The 25,620-nt window shown below is 40.9% G+C and overlaps 1 pseudogene; it reads right to left on the bottom strand.

Moving 5' to 3' along the window:
* Nucleotides 1–4,696: 4,696 nt before the first annotated feature.
* The window catches only part of LOC104512288, a 34,891-nt pseudogene continuing 13,967 nt past the window's right edge, over nt 4,697–25,620 (bottom strand).

Raw genomic sequence — 25,620 nt, 5'->3', positions numbered from 1 at the left:
ACTGCTCTGTACAGTTATGATTGTTATCAGGTTTATCTTTGCTTAAAAAGTTCATGATGGGCTTCCGCTTAGCTTTAAAATGGTAAAGCTTATCCTAAGTGTTGAGAACCATTCTGACTGTTAGGCTATGGGATAATGTCCTCTAGCTGTATACAATAGATCCTAAATTAATCATGTTTTGAATACTGAGTTATTGTTCTCCCTATGAACTATGCCACAGAATAAGAAAGTGTCATAAAAAGAACAACAGTAATTTCTTAAGGTGCTACTTCTGCTTCTTATAATTCATTACTTCTAAAATATTTTCTAGAAAAATAGGGAATCTGCAATAATCTCCATGGTTAGAAAGTTCTTTATAGTCAGATCTAACATTTACACTGAGTGACACTCCAGCATGTGTCTAAATGCTTGCTTTTTCAAGACTAGAATGCAAAGGAGCCATGCATGGCCAGTCCCCAAGCCTGGAAAGCAGAGAGCTCAGATACCACTTTCTGGTTGTTTCTGTACAGAAGCATCTTTTGGTTTAAGGCTCCTTAAAAGTTTTCCCTAGTCCTTTACATATGCCTTATACCCTCCCTTGAAAATAACTGTATGTTTGCTTCTCCAATCTAGGCAGCGGAGCTAAACTAATCTAAATACATACAAAAATTAATAATACAGCTGTCATCTTGCAGAATTTTTCCAGAAGGACATGAAACAGACTACCTGATGTGTGCCGGGGAATCTGGAATCTGCAAAGAGTGTGGGATCATTGCTGACAGTTTGACATTCCTGATTCAATTGGGTAAACGCTAAGTCCAGTTTTTCCTTCCTGTTTCTTATGAAAGGACACATATGGCTGCAGCCATACTGCTCTTGGCCATGAACTCCTCAAATGTTTTCTAGTATTCACAGTTTGGTCATTAGAATAAGCACTGGGATAAAAACAGGTAAAAACACACGGTTGACTAGTTGCTTTGGTGAACACACTGCGTAGTTCTCATTCTTCTGAGCAATGAATTCTGCAGCGATGCTGTATTCCTAAATACGTCTACAAAGAAGACTGTGTAGCAGTGTTTCTGAGAATATGAATCTGTTCCAATATTTTAGCTATATTTCACTTCCTGTATTTTATGAAACAGAGAAGGGGACAGTGAAAGGATCCAGAGTGAAACAGTCAAAGTAACAGCTAGGAAAATGGCCTGTACAGAAGAATTTTAGATATTTGGTGTAAGATAGAACTTTTTCCAGTCAAGAGGAAAGGATTTAACTATTGAACTATTGGAGATAAAACTGTGCTGTGGAATGGTATAGTTCTGTTACATGCTCTGTAAGAAAAAAAGAGAAAAATTTATATGGATTATACTTCAGCAAGAAATCTGGAAGCTATCATGATTTAATAATGTAAAAGAAAAACCTGACACTCTGACCCAAGGCCAAGAGTTTACATTGACCTAAGGAATAAAATAACCCATTCTTTCCCCTCTCCTGCAGATGCAGACATACTGATTCTCCTGGGATAAAGCCAATGGCTCTATCTTCACCTCCCTCTCTTCCCCATCTAGGCCTGTGTCACGCATTCGCAGGGCAGCACCACAGCCTCTACACTACTCCACAACCTCTTATACAAGATAAGGTTGATTGACCACATCTGCCAGCCAGCTGTGTCTGCCGCATGAAATCACGGAGCAGGAGAGAAGCCACAGCATCATGTTCAGAACAGAATCCCATCACGGAGCCTTCCTCACCGCAGCAGGTCGCTGAGGTCTCTGCTATGTCCTTGCATGTGCTGCGACAGGTATGTCAGCTGATTACACCATTGGCTCATGACAAATATATAGAAGAAATGTCAGCTCTGAGTAAAATCATTAATTTTGCAAGTCAGAGGTGCTAAACTCAGGAATTGGGAAGAACTGCCCAGCTTCTGGTGGATTAAAGCTTACAGTGAAGATGCTGCAGCACCTCTCTATGTTGAATAGTACATTGAGTAGTTTGAAAAGTATAGGAGATTTTACTGGCATTTAGTGTCGCCTAAACTTAATGAGGGCTTTGGACCCTCTAAATTTTAGGTGTTTGGTGTCCAGGATGGAGTCTGGATTTCCTCTACTCAGCATACAAGCTGCCTGTAAAGCCTCAGTGGACTATTAGGCTGCTGTTACTTTAGTCATCAGGCTGAAGATACTCAGTTCTCTGTTGTACCTCTGCCTGATACAAGCTGCACAGCCACATCAGCATGGCACAGTGCTTGAACCAATATAGCTTCTAGACAGCATCTGGCTCAAATCCAGCCATCTCACAGAACAGGCAAAGCCTGCAACCAGTTGTGTGGCTCAACCTTCGAATGGATGGCATACTGAAGGAAAATTATGAGGTGAAGAAGAAGGGGGAAGAGGGAGGTGTTATTTTCACCTTTTTCTGAAATGTGAATACTATGCTACACATAAAATTCTATGCTTATATCTACAGAGGGGTGACTGAAGATCAGCATTTCAAAAATCAGTCGAGATAATCGCTTATGTTGGTTCAGGCTTCTGTTTTAAGATGTGGCCAAGTAAAGAAACACAAGTACCCCTCTGTTGATCACTGCTGTAGTCAGCAAAGTATGCAAGATTAATGGAGCTGGAAATCAAGCACAAAAGGAATCCTTACCCTATAGTGATGGTTTGGGCACTCAGCAGGGATTAGGGAGACCCAGGTTCAGTGTTTGATGTCGTATAGTACTTGTATTCCTGGTTAAGTACTCATACTACTAGGCTGCTACACAAGGTGAAGGAGAAAAGAGATGGGAGCAGAAACCTCATCTCGTTTTGTTTTAAAATTAAATTATTCTATAGATTTCTGATTCATTTGCTGTGAGAGTATCTAAGAGATCAGGCCCTGTGTGTGCACAGAACCAGAATTTATAAATCTGACAGTCAGTGAATTTAGCAGGATGCCGAAATACAGCAGTATTTTTTTTTGGATTACAACTTTATTGTCAAGTACCTCAGTCCTGCTCCTACCCTGATTTAGGCACCTAAATCCTTTATTGGATTATTTATTTATTATCTTTCCAAATTAGTCAAGTGGTAGAAATTAAGTTTTTCACCAATTATTTGGAAGAGTCTGTTCATTGAAGCATTGGTCAAATTTCAAGTACTGTATTCCATAAAAAACAACAGAATCTTTTAGGCAATGAACATTAAAAGGAATAAAATCACTTTTATTTTTAGCTGTTTAGGAATCAGCTATTGCATAATTTCTTTCAGAGGCTTAAAAGAGGATAAGAAAGAAGTTTGGGGCTTTGTATTTGTTACACGCTGTGGGCTGAAAGCCTTCTTTATACTAACCGGTCTAAATCAGGAACCATTCCAATGAAATCAATAGTTACACAATTGTAAAATTGGTTAGTGATCACAGTCTGGCTGAGTAGACCTATGGCATTAATCAGTTTTAAAGATCTGGTCCCTAAGTACTTAATTTCTAGGAAACAGCACAATGTGACATTACAAGGATCTTATTTAGAGACACACACTCTGCAGATCAAAGCAGGAACTACTGGAAATGCTTTCTGAAGGTATGTGTAACTATAAAATGTTTTGAGTGGCTGCCAGTATTTTGTAATCAGTGTTGTAAAGTTTTGTGATACTCTTGATGTCTGCAGATGTTATGTGGCCCGTGGCACAGAGCTGATGTTCTGAATTACCAATTATATACCTAATGGAGCCCCGAGAAGTAACTCCTGCTCTCCTTTGGGTACTGGGGCAGTCTTTAAACGCTAGCAAAGGACTGATGCTATAAATAAAACTCTGTCTCCATAGCGACAGGCAGTTCAGTGCTCAGCTTTCAACACTTTAAAAAGGTAATTACTGTCTTTTTTCTTTATATTTTTCTATTCTTGGTTTATAACAGCAGTAATAACCTCCTGAGTTGGGCATTTCCTGGCAATTAATGACTGACAGTGTTAAGAACACTTGGCTTTACCTCAAGCCTTCAAATCCTCCAGCCAGTCATTAACTGCCAGGAAATGCCCTTCCTCATAGTCATTATTGCTTAATTATGTAAACCTGGATTAGAAATTTAATTAGATGACTAACATTCTCTGATTCTCTCCCCCTTTCTTCCCTCATGTCCCAAGCATCAGTATTTGCCACAGTTGTTAGCTGACATGGCTGGTATTTACACCATAATAGTGCCAGCATAGCAAAACGCTACACAGAGTCTCTGTGAAACAAGACTGATTCCCTTTTTAGCTCTTGGTCTACAGAATCTGTCTGCATACCTACTTGTAAAGAATATATTAGATTAGGTTGAAAGGAATCTCCAATTCCTATCTGGCACTGCTTTTAGGTGGTGACCAAGAAGAGTTCCTGTCAGGAACTGGATGACTCTCTGGTCTGATGAATGAGGGAAAGCTTGTGATGCAGGGTTCTGAATCTCTGCCTTAGTTTTCAGATGCCAGCTGTACCTGTTTCAAGAAAGAGTATTCCAGGTATCTCTACACTTTGTTGCATTTTTCTTAAAAGTCCAAGTGGATAACTGCCATAGGCAAATGCTTAAAAACAGGGTTAGTGGCTCAGGCCCATTTCTAACCAGACAACCCTTTAAACTGCTTTCACAGATTTGTTTCCTTTATCTGGACATGGGGCCAAGGTTTATCTAAGTAATAGAATCATAGAATCATTTAGGTTGGAAAATAAGATCATCAAGTCCAACTGTTAACCTAACACTGCCAAGTTCACCAATAAACCATATTCCTAAACACCACAATTACATGACTTTTAAATACCTCGTGATGAGATGGTGACTCAACCACCTCCCTGGGTGGCCTGTTCCAATGGCTGACAATCCTTTCTGTGAAGAATTTTTCCCTAACATCCAATCTAAACCTCCCCTGGCACAACTTGAGGCCATTTCCTCTTGTCCTATCACTTATTACTTGGGAGAAGAGCTCTACTCCCACCTCTCTGCAACCTCCTTTCAGGTAGTTGTGGAGAGCCATAACGTCTCCCCTCAGTCTCCTCTTCTCCAGGCTGAACACCCCCAGCTCCATCAGCCGCTTCTCACAGGACTTGTGCTCCAGACCCTTCCCCAGCTCTGCTGCACTTCTCCAGACACACTCCAGTACCTCAGTGTCTTTCTAGTAGTGAGGGGGCCCAACACTGAACACATGATTCAAGGTGCAGCCTCACCAGTGCCCAGCACAGGGGCACAATCACTGCCCTAGTCCTGCTGGCCATGCTATTTCTGATACAAGCTAACGCAGCTTCCAAAGAAGGGTGCCAAATAAAGCTGTTTCTCCCTGTTTAACATGCCATTTTATTTATTCATTGTTCTTAAAGAAGATCTCCTGCATAGCACAGTTACTGTAATATCAACCCTATCACGCTACAGTCAAACTGGTTGGCTTCCAGGAAGGCATTACCTCTGTAGCGCCTCTGCTGTGCGAATACTTGAAGCACATTACTATCGCCATCATCACTGTCTTACCAGTACATTAACAAAATCTCCTGTCTATGCCTTCTGATTTTTAGTCCCAGAAGCTTTATTTGGTCACTGAACAAAAATAGCAACTAACAGGTACCACTCTCTTATATTTAAAAAAAACTAGTACCCAACCCCTAAAATTCATACTTGTGGTTCTAGAAGATCTTTCCTAAATTGTTAATTTGTTTCTGACTTCTGTGCAGGCCCTATGGCACCATTTAATGACTTAGTGTCTCTGACACTCCATACAACTCTAACTACTCACATACTTCATGAAGTATTTCAGTGTTAATTGTTTTAATGTACAAAGGGCATGTAATTCGGATCAAAGGGCACTTTCTATGCAGCTTTATGCGTTCCAGCACTGATACAAAATATTACTTCTTGACATATAGGTCATGTTCTAATAAACAGAGAAACAGCAATAATGTGGACATGAAAAGTAATTATTGTATTACTGAATCATCTCTTTAATTTGAAGTCCTTTTAAAAAAAACACACTATGCCTGACTGCAGCCTCCATCAATCCCCAATAAAAACAAAAGTACAAGTGTCTTTTGAAAGGTCTTTAGTTTTAAGCATTCCATTAATTTCTGCTGTGTATTTAAAAAAAAAAGCCAACAAAGCAAAACCAAAATAAACCCAGAATCAACATCCCCACACAAACACAAAGTTCCTAAAAACAATGCAAAGCAATATGAATTTTTAAAAGCCTTTCCTCTTTTTTTTTAAGAGTTTACAATTTTATAGAAAAATCCATTAAAATCCATATCCTTAGAAAGGTAAACTCTGGATGGTCGAGCCAAAGTATTTATATGTGACTTTAATTGAGCTATTAAAGTATAATATTTCTTTTTCTGTAACATATTATGCTAACTGAGGTATGTACATTTGTATCATGTAACTTTTTTGGTGGTAATTAACTAAATAAATAAAGCTGAGACTAACCTGTTGCCCAGGAGGAGGAGACTTTCCTCCACCCCGATGAAAGAGGTAGGCAAGGTAACTGATTTTCACCTGCCTTTTTAAAAACACACTACAAGTGAAAAAGGTGGCATAGTGTGGAGTTCTGGTCTGTTAGTCACATGCTGGTGGAAAAAATGGGCCAGGTACAGAAAGCTGAATGTGCTCTTGTTTTTCTGTCTCTTCTCTGTCCACTCCTGCTTTTCTCTGTACCTGTTCTGCACAGCTGTAAGGCTGTGTTCAAGAGGAACTGCATCCTTGCCATAACACTGCAGGTGCACAAAGCCAGGCTCTCCCAAGCCAGGTATTTCTGGAAAACTTTGAAAAATAAAAGTGGCGCTAAGGAAACTTTTAAGGAGTTCACTTATGATGAAGGTGAATTGATTCAATGTATCTTATTAAGTTAAAATACATAGATTTAAAGAAGCATTCCTTCCTTTCCTTAGAGAGGGTGAACCAGAGAATGGACCCAAAATCTGGAACATGATAGATATTTGTTCATATCTTTGCTTTGCTATTGACCTGAGGCTTTTGTTTTGTGCCTCAGTTTTCCAAATATATAATGGTACTTGCTTCGTATGTAACAGTGATGTTGATGTATCCTAGTGAAAAGGACCAAATAAACACTGGGGTTTCTCATCTTTAGCCTTCAAGGGAGTCAGTCCAGTCTTTAACACACTATGGACAGTCAGTTGTTTTTGATGATTTACATCAAGGATTTGAATCTAATTGCTGAAATCTCATCAGCTCAGTGGAGGGAATGAGAAGGCAAAAAAAAAAAAGCCCTAAACATTTAGTATACACACCAAAAGAGGTAGATCCTTCTCTGGTGAGAAGCCTCATAATCTATGACAGCTGAAGAGCTGGCACCTCAGAAATACAAACTTGAAGAAAACAACTGTTAAATTCATTAAAACAGTGTGCATCTTTGCAATTTGATAGTTTGCTGAAGCATCAACATAAAAAATGTGAATTAACACTTCCTCATATTTGCCTTCTATGTACTTTATCTTAGTTATTAAAGAAAACATAAAGAAAACTTTAAATAATGTATTTTGTGAAGGTTGAGAGGCTAAAAGTGTTCAGTAAACAGAAAGAAACTTAACAGTTCATACTAACAGGTCATTGCCAAACATATCAGAGTAGGCAGACATATTCAATTGTTAAGGAGATTGCTAGTCTAACTTGCCACTTCAGAATTTAGAGTAAATAGTAAAGATGAGCAAAAAAAGAAAAAAAAAATTCTGAAAAGTATTACAGAAACCAAAGATTTCTTAATTAATATTTTTTACAGAAAAAAGTAATAAATATTTAGAAATAGTTTTGTTTTCTGTGGTGAAGACTGCTTTCCCTCCTGTTCTCCCAGGACAGGTTTTGAGCTCAGTGAGAGCAAAGAGCTGTTTATTTAGCAAGGGTTACAAGACCGATCCTCGTGTCATACAACAGAACTTATCCACCTCAGGAATCACTTCAGACTCTTTTTGTGAGACTCAGCGATGAATCAAAAGGCTATTAGCTGCTGTAATTTATATAATCTTCTACCTCTTGTGTTGCAAAAAAAATGCATTCAGCTAAGACTATTTAAGCATTTCTTTGCACAGAGAAGTATTGTCAGCATAACTAATATTGCTTTAGCTGAGCTGATACTGCTCCAATTAAGCGCATTCATGCTGCTGTGTCGACGTCCACACAGCGTTATAGTAATCTTTTCACTGCAGACAAGGTGTCTGAGCCTTGCTGGTATTGTTTGGATCTCATTGTGTTGTGGATAGCTTTTGTGATATGCTGTGGGATACCTCTCGGCGTCTGAAGGAGCGGTGGTTGCGGTGGCCACTTACTAATCTGAATTCACTTGGGATGTTATTCTGTTTCAAACTGCTCTTGGCTTCCATGGCTAAAACACAGAAGGCAATACTTGTCCTTTATCTGACAGGAAAAGAAGCTGCTTCAGCAGAAGGCTGCAGCATTCATGGATAGCCTTGTTTCTCAATCAGTCTTTAGATTCTGATAGTTTTGGGGAGAAGATTTACCGCTGGGTAAGATGAAGTAATCCATGATGTGAGACTGTCTTTAGCTTGTTATCTAGCTGAAAAATCACAGAAGAGAAGTTTTCCTGTACAAAGCCCCTAGTAGACTTTGAGGGGTAGCGCTGTCACATTTTAAATTTTTCTGCAGCCTTCATTTCTTTGATGTTTGATGTCCTCCACTGACAGGCCCAGATGCAGCCACAATGTATGTGCAGAAGCTATGAAGCCAGGTTTCATAGCCTCTGCATCAAGTAACCTAGAGAGTACATGTTCCCCATACGTGGAGATAACCAGGGAGCAGCAAGGGAAGTGGAACAGTTTCTTTAGCTTTATTGATAAATTGCTGCCTTATATACTGCAGAAAAATATGGAAAAATATTTCATGGGGCCTTAATACTATTTTAAAACCGAGTAACACTTTCAGGATTTTTTATTTTCACTAGGTAAGAGTGGAAAAATTTCTGTAGCATTTCCGGTGTGTTTTTCATCCTGGTTCCATGGAAATGTTATTGGGTTTGTAGTTTTAGAGCTTTTTTGAAAACAGATTCTCAAAGAGCAAGTAACAGACTCATGGAATTTACAATTTAAGCATCACCTTAAACTGTCACAAGAGTTTCAGGAATAATATTGACCTCTGTTTCTCTGAAATGAAAGCAAGCTTCCTATTTGTTTTCCTTCTTTTCAGGACGAAGGAAATTTTCTGTAAAAAGTGAGTCATGTAGAGAATGAATGCTACATTACACGATGCCCATGCGTGGGAGCCAAACTCAGTGTGAAGGAGCAGCGTGTGAGCAGGGCTGTATGTTCTTGAAAGGCAGGCAGAGAGGGATAGGAGTAATGTCTGGAATGAGCCAGCTGATTAAACTGATAGGAGCCAAACAGTGCCGTGGAGCCTTTGATGAGTGTCAGAGGTCATCTCCATACAGTTCCCCAAGTCCCCAGGACACACAACCTTGCTGACCTAGTCACTGGATCAGACAAGAGCGTTGAGACTTCATCAGCAAACAACAACCTAACAGATTTAGATAACTGATAGACTACTAAGCAAATGCTGTAAAAAAGACTGAAAAAGCAGCTTGTCAAGAAGGAAGAAGTGGCGGATAGAAGGAAAGAAATTGTTCAGAAAATTACTACTTCTGTGCCTAAACAGCAGTACCAGGATGTATGAGAAACTCAGGGTAAACATCTCTGACACAGAGGTACCAAAACTCCTGCAAATTGGTGAAGTCCTTATTCATGCTAATTCTTCATCTGCTAAAGAATTTATGGAATTTTAAGTATTTCTATAGCTGTCTGGGGGGTTTCAGTATTTACATACCATTTTAAAATGAATGAGGTATCAACCTAAAAATATAGTGAGCTGCACTGTAAGCGCTCTTCCACTCTTTTATCCCTAGTGCTGGTTTGCTTTGCATGTCACAGCATGGTTTGAAGGAGATGAAGTCTACCTCCAAACAGATGTTATGCAGAAGTACCAGCTTAGATTGCTAAAGCTGCGTAGCTGTATTAGTATAGCACTGTGCCAAGCTATTAAACTCCATCTGTCAGAATGGTTAGCTATTTTGAACCCAAAATAACATTAATGTGACTACACTGTTTTTTTATGCTTTGCATGACATAAGCACTCCTTGAGACTTCAGTAACCTCGGAGTCTGTGCCGTCCCAGGTGTTTGTGCAACAGTCAATGAAATAAATGTTCACCTTTTTTGGGCTGGTTCTGATATGACCACAATAATAGATACATCTCATCTCAAAAGCTCACTATAATTAAAATCTGATAGAAAGCAATGACAACATATTTGTGTTTTAGGCGTCATATATTTCACTGGGGTGCATTGTATACAGATAAAGGTGTGAAGGGCTATGTGAGACATCCTAGGAGACATTCACGTGAGGCTGATGGATACGACACAGGACCTGTGTGAGACCCACATCCCTCTGGAAGGGTGACTGAAGGCCAGAAAAGTTGCCCTATGTCACTTCAGGTGATCTTAGGAGTCTGTTTTGGGTAACCTAATCACTGGGGCAGGAAGGTTGTCTGTGTCTTCTCTTCAGTATCGTATTGCCAGCACAACTAAGAGTAGAAGATCCACTCAGGTGGCATGAGCTACCTCTCTCTCCCCTGTGAGCTGACATGCTGCAAACCAGATGTGAGCTGGAAGCCATTTAGACAGGTTTGGGTCTTGCTGAAAGGTAACGTAATGTTGAGAAGCAGGACTTATTTGCTTGGGCACAGTACTGAGCTAACACATCTAAATGGCTTCCAGAATACAGCTGGCTCACTGGCAAGCCTAGCTGGCAATTGTTTGCACATGGCAATGTGGTCGGACCCGAAGAGGAAAAGATCAGTCCAGGCTCCGCTCCACCTTCTGCATTGCCATCAGAATCGTTCACCGAGTTCATGTGGCAGGTTGTGATCGTGAGCAAGCCAGGAGCAACTGGACATGCAGAAACTCTTCTGCAGCTCCTAAGGGTCAGTAGCAAGAAAGCAGAAATTCTTATGTATAAACCAAGAAGGGCCAAAACAGCTACGTGGAAAGAAAATGAGTAGGGTCCTTTTTACATTTGCTCTTTATAAGGCACCATGTAAGAGGAAAATTTGAAAAGTGCTATATGAGTGAAATTAAATTGTACAGATGAGACACAGAAGCTACCCTGCACAGTCCTTCCATTCACCATCACAGATAAAGTAATTCTTCAGAAGCTTATGTGGTGTGTTTAGTTAAACAAATTCCCTTAGAGACATGATTGAGTGTTTTTAAGCTGAACACTCACAGTAACAATTACCTGCGTTCTCAATGTCCATGAGCCTCAATAAACAGCCCATGGATTTATGTCTTAGTGAGAACCAAACTATTAGTTTCAGCCATAAATCTCATGTGCCTTGTGTGCAAAGTGAATTTTAATAAAAATCATATAAGGAGCCAGACTTGCTAGGCAGGGTTTCACATGGCTGCCAACATTTGAAAACAATTAATAGAGACCTTCTGGGGGAGGGTAAGTAGAACTATGTCTTTAGCTCCTGTTGAAATACAGTGGACTCAGTGAACTTGCCTGAAGGACAGAATAAAGAGGGGGTTTTCTATTAAAAAAATTAAAAAAAAAAAAAGAAATGGAGGCCATCACTTCTAAATAAGGGCAGAAGGAACAGAAAGGGTCATTCCTTTGAGTGTGCAATCCCATCTTCCTCGACCCCCTGCTGCCAAGGAAATGGCAGTAAGTATCTTAAAATTAAGCAGCAAAATAAAATAAATATACATCTGCGCTCCCTGGTCTGAAAATAGATTCTGGCCCCTAATGAACAAAGGTAGCATGTGTTCGGTTTCAAAAGCCTCGCCTTTGGTGCTCCTTGTGCACTCCCTCTCTGAGCGTAGAGAACGTGCCATGTCGAACAGAGTCCAAAAGACAAAGCTGGGAGTCACTGCTCATTTTTATTCTGCTGGACATATTAGTTTTATAAGCAAATAGTTCAGGCATAGAAAAATAAATATGAAAAGTTCAAAGAGAAAAGGTTAGGTCCCAAGCTTCAGATGCTTTGTACTGTCCCCACGGTGCTGAGGGCAGAAAGGTTGCTTAAAGGGGATGCCGGGGATTTCTGTAACATGCAAGGAGCCTCCCAGGGTCTTGGTGTTGTGTCTGCCCAGTCCAGGACTAGTTCACCTGGTGTAAATTAACCCAGCTCACAGGCTATAATATACTAAGGAATGGATGTCTTATCACCAGGCTGGTAAAGGACCTCAGAATTGAAAGGTACCATTTATACCAAGCTTAACCAAATACAGCTGAGGGCAGGTCCATTTCATGTCTAACACCAATAAATATGTAAGTTTGGACCAGGCAGGGAACTCTGGCAGTGATAAGGGGACAGCTACGCTCTACCTGACTGCTTTTAAGAAACGCATGACATATGTTTTGAGTTACTGAACTGGCATATACCAGTGTCTGTGCTGCTACTCACATACGTTTAAATCCAGGTTTGAACGGTTATAATAAAATTAGTATTGTAATTGCAGATGGAGTCAATCTCTTTCCTTTGGAAGTTCTTGATGGAAGAAAGTGATTGGCACTGGTTTTATGGCCTATTTTCTTATGCAGTCAAGGAGTGGATCCCATTATCCACTGCTGTTCATACATACATATCACACTGAAAACACTGAAACTTGAGTAAATTATTCTGGAGTAAAAGGCTTGACTCTAAACAGATTGAATTTGAGCCAGCTATACAGTGTCCAAACACAAAGGGCTAAGTCCAGCCCTCACTGTCGTTGCAGGTATTGTTAGTCAGTCAAAAAGTGCCTTGAGTTTGCATAGTCCCACTCAGAATATAGGGAGAAGGATCAAGCAGTTCTCCTTCCCAGCTAATTCTTCTGCGATACTTTCATATCCTTTTAGAAGTATTATAGGGTATTTGGTGGCTTTGATATTTTCAGAGTTGTAATGAAGATGTCTTCACATCTTAAAGCCACCTGAGGATGAATTTGACACATACAGAAAACCTGTACTCCTCCTTGGTGAGGAAGCATTAAATACTATTTTCTGCCTTCAGATATGGGGACAACAGGCTGATTTATTTACTGCCAGCCTGGTGTATGTAATTCAGCTCAAACTGTGCTGCAGTGCTGCAGTGCTGATGGACATGAGCAGACAGTGGGAGCAGAATGGTCAAAAGCACTAAGAAACCTTGATGAGTGGAGTTGAGAATTGCATCCCATTTCTGCCCCAGCCTAGGGTTTGCGTAGTATTGTAACGTATACTTCAAGACCATTAAAAGCTTGATTGAAAAAACCAGAGGGTGTCTTTCCATCTACTTCTGTGGTCTTTTGGACTTGGGAGTCTTTTGCTACCTTGCAGTAAATACTCAGGTATAAGCTGTAGTTTCAACCTCCTTTTTCTTGTCCCTGGAGATTCTACAAAGACTGCTCAAATTACCCAAGAAGGTTGTGATAGCGTATTGTTTTCTTGGACCTAACTTAGTGTAATTACACACAGGTAATCCTGGTTTATTTCTGTTATCCCTTAATTGAGCCATAAGGGGTTTTTTTTTAAGCTTAAAAAATGCCACAGGCTTTTTAAGGGCTCTAAATTAAAATGCAAGGAAAAAAAAATAAAAAAAAAGAACAGCCCCTCAGTTAATGCTATTGACCGATAATCTGCCAAATTTAATTGTAAAAGAAATGTGGGGCTTTTAATTACAAAATCCCAAAGAGATCCTTCAAAACAACTATATGGATGTTGGGGGTTTTTTTAATTTTTTTTTTTTAATTTTCAACTGCCCTGGAGTGCTGTGTCTCTATTTTCTCACTCCCCGTCTAAGGTATGCTTTTATGACTAAAGTACCAAACCCCTGCAAACAGAGGTTCGTCAGAGAAATCCTGACAGATCTTTAGCTGCATGGGTGGGCGCAGCTCTAGCCATTGCATCTTTAAAAGTCTTACTCGCCCTATCGCTGCTGTAACAGTGGCACCTGTCAGCAGTGCTGCTGCAGTCTCTCACTGTTTCCATTATAAACCTCTCTTTTCATGAGTTCATTTCTTGGCTAATAAAAGTTTCCTCACAGCTGAAACTTGGCTGAAAGTGACTTTGCCTGGGAACAATTATTATTAATATTTTTTTTAATATAAATTTCCTTTTAAAAATGTTTCTGTTATTTTTAAATTAAAAGAGAGAGAGGTTTACAGGGTTCAGATGCCTGCTCCGTGCATATAGGACCAGGTCTGGTGGCCCTATTTACAGTTAGATGCCAGCTAGAAATGAGGGGATCTGATTGCCCTGAGGGTGACATGGCACAAAACTAACTGAACTGCCATCAGTTGAAGAAAGGGGAGATGGCAAACTGCACGGGGGATCTGTAGCTCCTGTCTACTTGGATGACACCAGTTCCTAGGAAGAGTGCAGACCTTAGGCCAGGCTTTTTTGGTAGTAAGTATATCCAGGAATTTAAGGTTAAGTAAAGGAAGAGCACAATGGCAACAGGTTCTCCCTCTCAGAACGGGGTTGTGCGCATTAAGTTGCTAGAAGAGAGTAACTTAGAGCAGCCTGAAGAGCATGCCCGTTGCATGTGGTGCTCCCCAGGTGCACCGTGCTTTCACTGGGGGGCTAATCTCAAGTAGGGCCAAGTACAAAGCGCGTCCTGCCTTCTTATCACACGTTACTCAGGGTTTGCTGCTCTGTTTTTCCCCTGCTGTTCCCACGTACGCTTATCAGACACTGAGTTTCCAGCAGCACTCTTCTCCCACCAGCGCACTGATTTCCTCTCCTTTTGCTGCCACACAGCCCTGGATGAACACAGCCAGGCTCCCCCCCTGCTCTCCCGTTCCCCAGCTGTGCATGCCAGTGACAGAGCTCCTGTGTCCAGCATTCCTCACACCCTTTTTGAAGGAAGGTATGCTCTCTTCCCCTTCCAAAAGCCTGGGCAGGAGGAGGGTGTCATATTCAATAGATGAGTGATGTAGAGTGTGTATTTGGGAAAACAGTACCTCCTCACTCTCTCCTTCTCCTGTGTGATCCTCTCTCGGTGATCCTGCTCTGGCAGGAGGGTTGGACTAGATGATATCTAGAGGTCCCTTCCAACCCCTTCCACTCTATATGTGTAAATAATTCTAAGCTAGATCATACAGGTGGTGCTGAAATATTTAGCAATATTGAGAAGCCCTTTGTTCCAGACTGGAAGCAATACATAAATTAGAAGATTCCTACAAATCCAGAAGGGCAGGATCCTCACCAAGGAGTTTTGGACAACCAATTAGAAAATAATCCCAATTTGCACTGGAGTATGTGAAGAAAATCTCTGACATCACCTTCTCACTATATACAGGATTTGGACAATAAACAGGCCTTGTGAGGATGTGGGTGAATTTTATCCTCTTTGAACAACACAAGTGTAATCTACTCTTTTTTAAATTAAAAATAAACCAAGTATCAAGTGACTGAAGATCAAAGCAGCAGCCTTGCACTTTTGCACCAGTGGGGGTAACCATTTTGTATGCAACACTTCAGTTTACAAATTTCTGGTACGCACCTACCGGGCATGCCTTCGGCTCTGCCCCATCCTTCCCTGGTGCAGGTTCATCCCCAAGGCAGCAGTGGCTCACTGAGCAGGAGCAGGGGTGGGCATTCAGGTGCTGGGCCTGGGGGGGTGAAGCAGCTCGCTCACATACCCCGCGCACACTGGAGTCAGCAGTCCCTGGCCTGCGGTGGGCATCCTGACTGCCGACCGGAGAGCTGCTCTCCTTTTCTTGCTGTGGTTGGGTTGTACCACATGGAGCATGTGGGGCTAAACCGCCCAGGTAGGAGGTGAGGGGCTGATTTCAGAGACCTTCCAGCCCTCATTAAGGGTGGATATTTGAAATGAGGTCTCAGACCCAATGTACATTAGCTCTTCCTGCCCAACTGGAGTTACCCTACTTGCTGTTTCAGAAAGAGAAGGTGAATAACACTCTTGCAAAGCAACAAGGATGGTTTTCCATGAACAAGGATACCCAGTCTCTCCTCAAATGCCAAGTTAAGTACACACTAACACAGCATAGCATCCTGGGCTGCAGGATTCTGCACATCTAGGCAAGGAGAGGTCTCAGAGCATGCAAGAAATCAAATTCCCCCAGCATCCCCTCACATCCACGCTACAGACATACAGCACCCAATTTCCCCCTCAGTGGTGTGAAATGTGCCTGCCATCCCTTTGCCTTCCTTGCTCACCCCTGAAATACAGCACGCTGAGTGCAGCTACTTAGCAAAGAAGGAAACTCAGTTTTCCCATTTTTCATCTCAGCAAAGAAGGTAGATACACCTGAATTTTTCATTCCGTCTTCTTTCCCATCCTCCTTCCTCCTCCCCCCTTCTTGTTCACTGCAAACTGAAAAAAAAACCAAGCAAACCCTGCTGCAGCAGTCTGGCCTCAGCTGCGACATGCCCTCTCTCATAAGCTGCTCCTCTGCCTTGGTTCCCCCATTGCTAAAATGAAGGTTATGCATGCCACGGGAGAATTGTAGTCCAGAGGAATTTGCTGATTTTTGCTAGCTGGTATCTTGGTCCTGATGCCTGCAAAATGTAAATCCTGTATTACAGTTTTCTTGAAGGAAAGGGGCTGAATCCTACAATGCTGCCGAGAAGAAGGATCAGCCTTTTATGAAACTTTACCAAATGGGATCCTCTTCCTCTTACCCAGACACCTCTCCTGTTCCAGCATTACGGACATGGACTTCCTCAAATGTGCCTCTGATTTACAGCTCAGTCTGTGGAAGAAGAGGAATCAGGCCCAGAGAATTCAGATTATGCTATTTTTAACCACCAACAATTAGATGTTATGCAGTTAACTAACAACAGGGTGGAAAAAAACTAAGAGGAATTGTAAATATATCCTAATAATTGTATTGCAGCATAGGATTTATAATTACTAAATGTGTGATAACTGCTTCCTAAATGCCCATGCTCTTTAAACAACCTAATTTATAATTTAAAAAGCTGACAACTCTTAAAGTGTTTTATTTTATCTTGTCTGAAATAATTGAAGAGTAAGTTATTGAAAACCTTTATTTTTCATTAGCCTTAAATTCAGCTACAATTAATGTGCCCAATTTGATTATAAACTGCACAAATTAAACAATAAAGAGCTGTCTAATGAGAAATTAATTATGAGGAACAGAAGAGGAGCTGGGCTGGATAAAAGCAATAAGTTATGGCCTATGGCAGGATGTGTCAGGTTTTAAAGGAGACAAAGGGCTTTTTCCTCAATGTGTGCCAGTGCTGATAGGGCTCATCACAGATCAGTAGATCCAGAAGCCATAACAGCACGGTAATTGAAACTGCCAAAATCAATAGTGCTGACAACCTTAATTAAATTAAATATGTCTCTGATGAGCTCAAACAGCATGGCAGCGGACCACTTGACCCTTTCTCGGAGCCCCGCTTGATAGAGTGCAGCATGCAGCATGATGGATTTCACCCCTGAGGATGGCTGGAGCCCTTGCGCTACTGTAGAAAATTGCTCCAAGAGTGATGGTCTCCCCAGCGCAACTCTAGCTTTGATTTCTGAAGTGCAGCCAGGAGTTCGTTGCCCGGTCCGGCTTTTGCTGTGCCGGGAAGACGCGGGAGCTACTTTGCTAAGCGCAGCCCAGGGAACTTTGTCTTCGCGTCAGCTTTCCACTCTCCTCCCAGCAAAAAGAACAGCTTTGTTTGCTAAACAGGCGCAGGACTTCCCTCACAGCTGGCTGGCTGAGAAGCAGTTCTGACCGTCTTTTTATTACAAGCAGTGTAGCCAGGAGATCCACTTGGAATTGGGTCTAATTCAGGCTAGGTTTTTAAATTTTGTCTTTTTATAAAATAAAAACAAATCGGTCAGAGACACCCTAGAATTGCCTGAAAGATCATCATGGGATTATAAGAGGGAAAAAATGAGCTACAAATGGACAGGAGACAAAGAAAAGTTCTTGTTGCTTAAACCACAGGGCTGGAATCTCAGCTCAGCTGTAGAGTCAGCAGTTGTTTTTCTCGCTAGGAAATTGCATGAGTAAATGTTTTTGCAGAATGCTGTTCTCCTGACCATGGAGCGCTGACTTCCTAAACAACATGAAATAATTGCACCTCTAAGTTTTCAAAATGTTTATGTCAGCATTAACAAACTGTTCCTTCATTATAAGCCTGTCAAAGATCAGAGGCTTAGATTATTGAAGTAGATTCCTTTCAAATGCTGAAGTTGTTGCTGTGACAACTGGGGGAGAGAAGAGATTGTTGGAGGTGGACAAACTGTGAGTTTTCCATACCAAAAGGGTTTAAATAATCCGCCTCCCTGTTTAGAAAAATACCTCAATCACAGTAAACACCCTCCAGCTCCGCACAGAGGTCTCAGAAAGGTAGAACATAACATCGCATCTAAAAACCTATGGGTTGAAATCCTGCTGTTGTGCTTCATGTATATATTAGGCTAATCTTAAAGAAATGTGATCCCGGCACTGTAATCCTGTTCCATGTATAACATCTCATGAAAGACACCTATTCAATATATTTTGGAGCGTTGCTATTCTGCTAGAGCTTGGGCAGAAATTTATGATACTGGAAAAATTATACAAAAGACGATGTCCTTGAATCACAGGGAGGCCCTCCCTCGCACTGCAGTTTATGGCACTGCTAATTTAAATTTGGTTCCGTGTCAGGCAAACTGTTTTATAGCAGCCTCTTTAATCCAGCCTTGAAAATTCTGTAATCCAGTGCATAAGAAAGCGGTTTGCCGGGAGTGGGAGGACAGACTGTGTTTGGATTTTGGAAATGTCTCAGCCCAACTTTCCTTTTTTCCTTTTCCTTTTCCTTTTCTTTTTCCTTTTTTCTTTTTCTGTTTTTCCTTGTCCTTCTCCTTCACCTCCTCCTTCCCATTCCCCTTCCTATTCCCCTTTCCCTTCCTTTCCCTTTTCCTTTTTTTTTCTTTGAATTAAACTAAAACTAAAAATAACCTTTTTATCCTCTAAGTGCTGTGTATTGTTTTCATTATTATTAGTGGAGAGTTATAACACTCTAGGGGTCAGCTAGATGCCAAACTCCCCATAAAAATCTGTAGGGGCTGGTGCAACCTCTGCCTTTGAAAACTACCCACTTTTTAGTGACAGTGTCAAATGATAACAAGTTATTAGTAAAATAATATTAGTAAAAAAATGTTAGGAACAGTGTCAGCAGTAGCCAATGCCTTTGCTTTCAGTTCTCCTGGAGGGCTGGATGAAGACACTTTTGCCTGTGATGGTGCTGTTAACATTCCTGGGTTATGAAGGGAGAAAAGAGCCTCCAGAGCAAAAGGGACTTCCAGGGGGTGAAATGGGGCAGAAACCGCACGTACAGTGCAAATGCTTTGATTGCAGCTCTAGAAGAACAGCAGAGTGGAAAACGGATTTTTTCCAGTGGCCTGACAGCCGAGGGGGCTGCTCACCCTCCGCAGAGAGCCAGCATCAGGCCCAAACCTGAAAAAGCTCAGATACTGCTCGGGTGCCTCCCTCACCATCCATGGCAGTGTTGGCTTTTTGGCCAGCTGACTGGTTATCCGCTTGCCACTCGAAACACATACTGCCTCATCTGATCCCTTTGGGCTGTCACCATTCTTTGTCTTCTCCTTGTCTAACTTTTTTACCACCCTTTTCTCATTGCATCTGTGCCCCTGTAGATGCTTTTGCCCCACCACACTGTGTGGTGGGCCTACGGTAGCTGCCCCCTTTGCTAAAGAGGGTGCTGGTGGGATGCATGCAGGCAGTGGTGTGAGGGCGAGCAAATGCAGCCAGCACAACCCCTCGTCTTCCCAGTGTTACCGGTGCTAGATGCTGGTCGAGTTTCACTGCCTGAAAATCAGTTTTCCAGGGCAGGACATTTGGGATACACTGCTTTTGGCACACTGTCGTAATGAATGGGAGGAGGACAAGGACCTGCAGTCGCCTGTGGTTTTTACTTGAGGTCCCTCTGCAAGGGGACAGGTTTTCTGAGGCTTGATGGAAAGAGCTGAAGGAGTGTGTCCTGTGACCCAGCAAGATGTGTCCCCGTTGCCCTGGGTGTCCCTATGTTGCTGAGTGATCTCAGCCGCCCCATCCTTCAGAGGCAGTGAGAAGCCCACTCCTTTAGACACAATGAGAGCATTTTAAATGGGGAGAGGAGGCTGCTGTATGTTTCTGGACAGACTTGTGAAGTTAGAGAAATTCTCAATGCTCAGATGAGAGAACAGTGTCAAATCTGCTTTTTCTGGAACCTCTGAGCTGACAAAACAAGAATTTAAAAGCTTTATCCCTGAGATTGTGTCTGGTTTCTCCTGAACAGTACATCTGTAGCAAGCCAAGCATTCAAAGCTCCCTCTTGTTGGGAAAACAGTTTAGAATAAGTGATTTTTAATCTGCTTATTCAAGATAGAGATACGCTCTGGAGCCAAACTTTTCTGAATGTTCTGTTATTTTTGGCCAACCATACTATATCTCCCTAATCTTAAAGAACCTAAAGTATTTACTTGTTGCCAAAGAAACATTTTATGTTTAGGAGACATCTGATTAGCTACAGGCACCTTCATCATTCAGTTTTCAACCCTCCATTCTGTTCCCTGGTAGCTGACCTCCAAGTGACCACAGAGGGTGGCCCTTGCCACCGAGATGAGACTACATAAACCTACTAACTGAAAGCAAAACTGGGGTTGGAACTAGGTGATCTTTATGGTCCCTTCCAACTCAAACCAATCTATGACAAAAAAGTAGAGCAACATAAAGGTTTTGAATTGAATCTCAGTTTTCTTATTCTACTGATAAATTGGCCTTTATCTCCTTTATTGTTCTCTGTACTGTGAAGCTTCTGATTAATCTCGAGTGATGTGTCTGAGCCAGTCTTGTGTCACCAGCCTTTGCAGTGGGGAAGAAAACTAAGATAGCAAGACAGATAGCTAGGAAGGAGCAATTTGTATAAGGAGGAGAGCTGCATTGATCATGTCATAGCATTACTACCCGTAACAAGTAGAAAAGATTCTCATTTTCACAAAAGAGCCTGGGCTTGAATAGCTGTAGAGAGTAAAAGCCATGCAAGGTAATTTCCGAGAAGTACGGTTTCAAGAAAAAAAGAAAGAAGAAAATCTCTCTGAAGGGGTCCACGGAAAATTGTTTACATAACATACATAATGATGGCTTTCCTGACTGGTTAAAAGAGAAGACACTGTGAGAACTGTAGATCCAGGTCATGACACTAAAGTGAGCGCAGGTGTGTTACTGCACATGCTCTTTCATAAATATCCTGGCTGCAGCTGGACTTGCCAAAGTCATTTTGTGGTCCCAAAAACTCTTCTCTGCCTTGACACCAGCAAAACCTGAGCCGTGGTTGGCAGCTGGTGTTTCAGCTGCTGTTTATTGTACTGATTTCAATCACCCCATGTTGGCTGTTGTATTTAACTCACCCCTGAGCCTGCAATCTAAGTATATATATCTTATGTTCTACTTGTACAGGACCAAGTTCCTGAATTACTGACCTTCAAATTGTAGCGCTCTATTTTCAGTCAGTATTTGAATGTATTCAGATTTTGGGTACACTTGCATGGAAACTGAACATTTCTGTGCTGGGCCAAATCATCAAATATACCATTAACATTCCACTCCAAGAGAAATTTGGCTTGAAACAGAGTTTTAGGTGCTAATGGAAAATCACTGCAGTCTTACACAGCTGAGAAAGGTGCTTGCGCATCACACACATTGTAAGTCATCAGAACGATCTTCTGTTCCAACATTCTTAAAAATTAATACCACTGAAACAGAAACCTTATAAACTTTTCAAACTTTTGATTTTCAAATTTGGTGGTTTTTATAAATTTTCACAAACCACAGATTTGCTACCAGTTTAAAAATGGTGGTATCACCTTAAAGCAGAGGGAAGACTGACAGGATGCAAGCTGGGAGAACCAGCCTTTTCTTAATACACCTTTGGTATCAAACACATGACGTCTGCAAGAGCAGCTGTGTGCCCTGCTGAGTATCACCGAGTTAGGGACTGTGACTGGACTCCTGCTCTGACTGTCTAGTGAGGTAACAAAAACAATGCTGAAAAACTAAATATTTCATTCATTGCATCAACAAGAACTTAAATGCATACTTTTGGCTGAGTTTTGGTGTTCTGGTTGATTGGTTGGTTGGGTTTTAATCACAATTAGTATATTTTACTGTAGAATACCATGATGTTTGATTATTCATTGTTTTGTTGCATAATGATTGAACACACTATTTTCTTCTTTTCAGAAGGCAGAATTGAATCTTTTTTTTGTATATTTCTTACTTTTCTGCTTTGAAATTGCTACATAGAAATGGCAGGATTATTAATGGTCTTCTGTTATTGCTAAGATATGCTTTCGTTTCACTGTCCCTAATTAAAGCTTATTATTGTCTTTAGTTTTGTCTGCATATAGACACAGTTCATTAATGTCACTTTTGTCCTTTCACTCCTTTTGATTTAAATTCTAAAAACTTTTGATGCCCTGATACTATCTTTTGACAACACAGGAATGTAATGAACTGTAAATGCCCTGAAGCACAGACCCTCAAAATTTAGAATAACATGAGTTCACACTGAAGGACATTTTATTGCCTTATTATTATACTATTACGGAAAATAGTCTTAGGAGGAATGGGAATATTAAGAAATTATTGTTCATTCGAGTCATAGGTCAAATCAGAGACCTTATTGCAAATGTATAAAAATTATCTTTACAGCTCCTAGAAGGTTAGATGGAGTTCAAGGCCAAGCATTCATACAACTCAGAAAGGTCAAATTATACATATGATAATACTTGGTGACAACAAAGCCAAAGGTCAAGTCTGAGGCATTATTGTGGCACACACAGAGAAAATTACCATTGAGATATTCCTGCTGGCTCCGGGGCCAGATTCTCATCTTGGTTCTGCTGTTGTAAAGTGAATGATCCCAGTTATGCACCTGTGCATTTAAAAGACTGATTTTATTTTTGAACAAACTAGCCATAGTTCAATGAAGTTCCCAGTAGAGAAAGTAAACAAGTTCCCCTTAATACTCTGCCATTTCCACATTTTAAGATGCTTAGACTTCTTCTCAGTAGATAAACCGGCCCCAAGAATTTCCTTTTTGTTATTGCAATACTTACACTACCTGAATTCTTAGAAAATAATAATTAAAAAAAAGCCCACTCTTGTAAAATCCATATGGTTATTAAGAAAATTATACATTGTAAGTTACAGGAAAAATACAGATATGCTTATATACGTTTGTTGTGCATTTCAGACAACTTACATTTTTTAATAAGTTGCAAATTGTTTTCTGTCTGTTACCTGAGTTACACTTTTCAGTACACTAATTTTGAAAAGGTTTTAATTTAAAGTTCATTGCCTTGGATAAATGGAAGAATAAACAAATGTTTTTTAAAAACATTTGTTCTTCTAAGTTGTTTAAGATCCTCTGAAAATAGCCCACTCATCTAACCACTTGGAGAGTCTAAAGAAGTTCAGCTTTTAAAGCAAACTTAATTTTGTTGTTGTAAAAATGTAGAGTGTCAGCATAGATCAAATAAAATGGTCCTCCCCAAACCAGCAGGAGAAAAATTTTAATGATTCAAGTACTGCATAAAAGAAATTACCATTTGAGAGCATATTCAAACAGCAGGATAACTTGTATATTTACTCTAATACACTGTTCTTGGCAATTGGAATTAATAGAGTGATATTTGTACTGAAACCCTTAACAAAGGCCCAGAACTGCAGTGCAGGAAGAAAAATATCTGCGTATGCTTCTTCGTTTTCATCGTGTTCTGTACACAGTACCACAATGTAAATGCTTAATAATAATAATAATACAATGCAAAGAAATGTTTCTGTTAAACAGAAACTGATTCCATATTAATTATCTTGTCATTTATTCAAATGTACTTCTCTCTAGATGGGGGAAAGTCTTAATGAGACGGGTAAGACAGAAAAATTCAATTGCAAGAAAAATGTGACATTTTACTTTGTGCCTGGTTGCACGTGTAACCTTAAAGGGATAATATTTTTAAATTGCTGAAAAATGCTGTATATTCAGAATCATTTAAAAAAATAGCATCTGCTATATACTGCATATGGAGATGATATGGATACAGAAAAAATTGAGCTACTATTTTTGATATGTGTATGTATATATACACGTATGCCCAAACTTATCCAATTGATGTGAAAATCTGTACAAGCCATCTGGTTTAGTTTTAGTCATTGAATTAATAATAAAATACTCTTGACCAGAAATAGGAATACATCTTCTAACAATGAAAAAAATTACAGCATTAATACAGTTGAATCCAATATTGTCGATTGTGAGCGATTGAAATGGTGTGTCCCAGCAAATGCATATTTTTTCCAATCCATTACATAGCATCAGCTGATCCCTGTATTCTTGTGGCTCTCTATAATTATATAGAGACCGTGATCATACAAAACACTCAGCAATTCCGGTACAGGGTGCCATTAGAAACCTTACTGACAGTATTCAAATCGCAAAGGATGTATCATTCTTGGAGAGGGGTTTTTTTTTGGCTTTTAAATACAATACGTTAGTGCATCTTTGGTGAGGGAATTTGTATTATTTGAGTAAAAATAGTAAGTATCACACTGTGCAAATATTACTCCTTGGACACATGAAGAAAGGTTTATGAAAAAAAGACAGATTGTCACAAAGATAGGCTCTAATATTCAGCACTTGAAAACAGAATATGGAAATACTTGTTCTTTCCTTGACTGACAGACTTGCCAGCTCTGGTGTTTGTACCTTGTGTTTTTTTTAAACCCAGCTGTTGCTATCCGTAGGTGGTATGGGAATCTCAGCTTCCAGTTATTTTGAGTCCTCCTAAGAAATACGAGGGAATATGATGCAAGTGTAACTTAAGTCTTCAGAGGCAGTATCTGATGATCCTCACGTGAAGGACAACCTCCTTCTGCTTCACATGGGCAACCCAACGTCTGTCTGCCAATAGTTATTGTGGCCTAAATTATACCTCCAGCGTTGGTACAGTTTACTCCAATTTCAAATGCTGAGTCAACCTAGGGGTGAGGTAATTGAACAACTGCTCTGCATTCATAGTGTCTCAGTACAAATGACTCGGTGCTTGAACACCTTCACCACCAGTCGTTGCCAAAGAAACACCTCATCCAGCAGCCAGTGGGCCTGGTGTGGGTGGTGATGCCGTGCTTTGGTGGACACAAATGTCACATGCAGCTGGGATGCGAAAATTCTTAAAGATCCCAAGGATTTTTATTTGTCCTAGAGGAGTAACGTTTGGATATGACCACAACAAATGTTCCTTAAGTTTCAACTGGATTTTTCAGCCAGCTTCTCCCTCAGGTCCAGGCCCAAAATGGTGTACATTGCTTCAGACTGTTAACCACCAGATTGTCTTCCAGGACAGCCCAGGAACAGGGAGCAAGGAGAACAGGGGAGCAAACCAACAGGGACGACCCTGCTTCTCCCAGGGCAGAGCAGCCGTCCCCTCCTAATGATATCCGGGCTGCGGTTACGCTCCTCGCCCATTGCCCTCCGCGTGTAGGGGAGCAGGCCAGCCCAACACCCGCTGACTGGACAGCTGGGGAGCGCAGCTGCACCGAGGGGCCCTTGCAGGAGACCTGTGCCTGGTGAGGGTCAGCTGGGGGTTTCCCTTTCGTGGGGGTGCTGCCGGCACCAGCCCACGTGGCCTTCGCTGCTGGTC

Source organism: Eurypyga helias, unplaced genomic scaffold (assembly GCF_000690775.1).
Source record: "Eurypyga helias isolate BGI_N326 unplaced genomic scaffold, ASM69077v1 scaffold1567, whole genome shotgun sequence".
NCBI lineage: Eukaryota > Metazoa > Chordata > Aves > Eurypygiformes > Eurypygidae > Eurypyga > Eurypyga helias.
The sequence above is the reverse complement of the archived record's forward strand: the minus strand, read 5'-3'. Positions and strand labels throughout refer to the sequence as shown.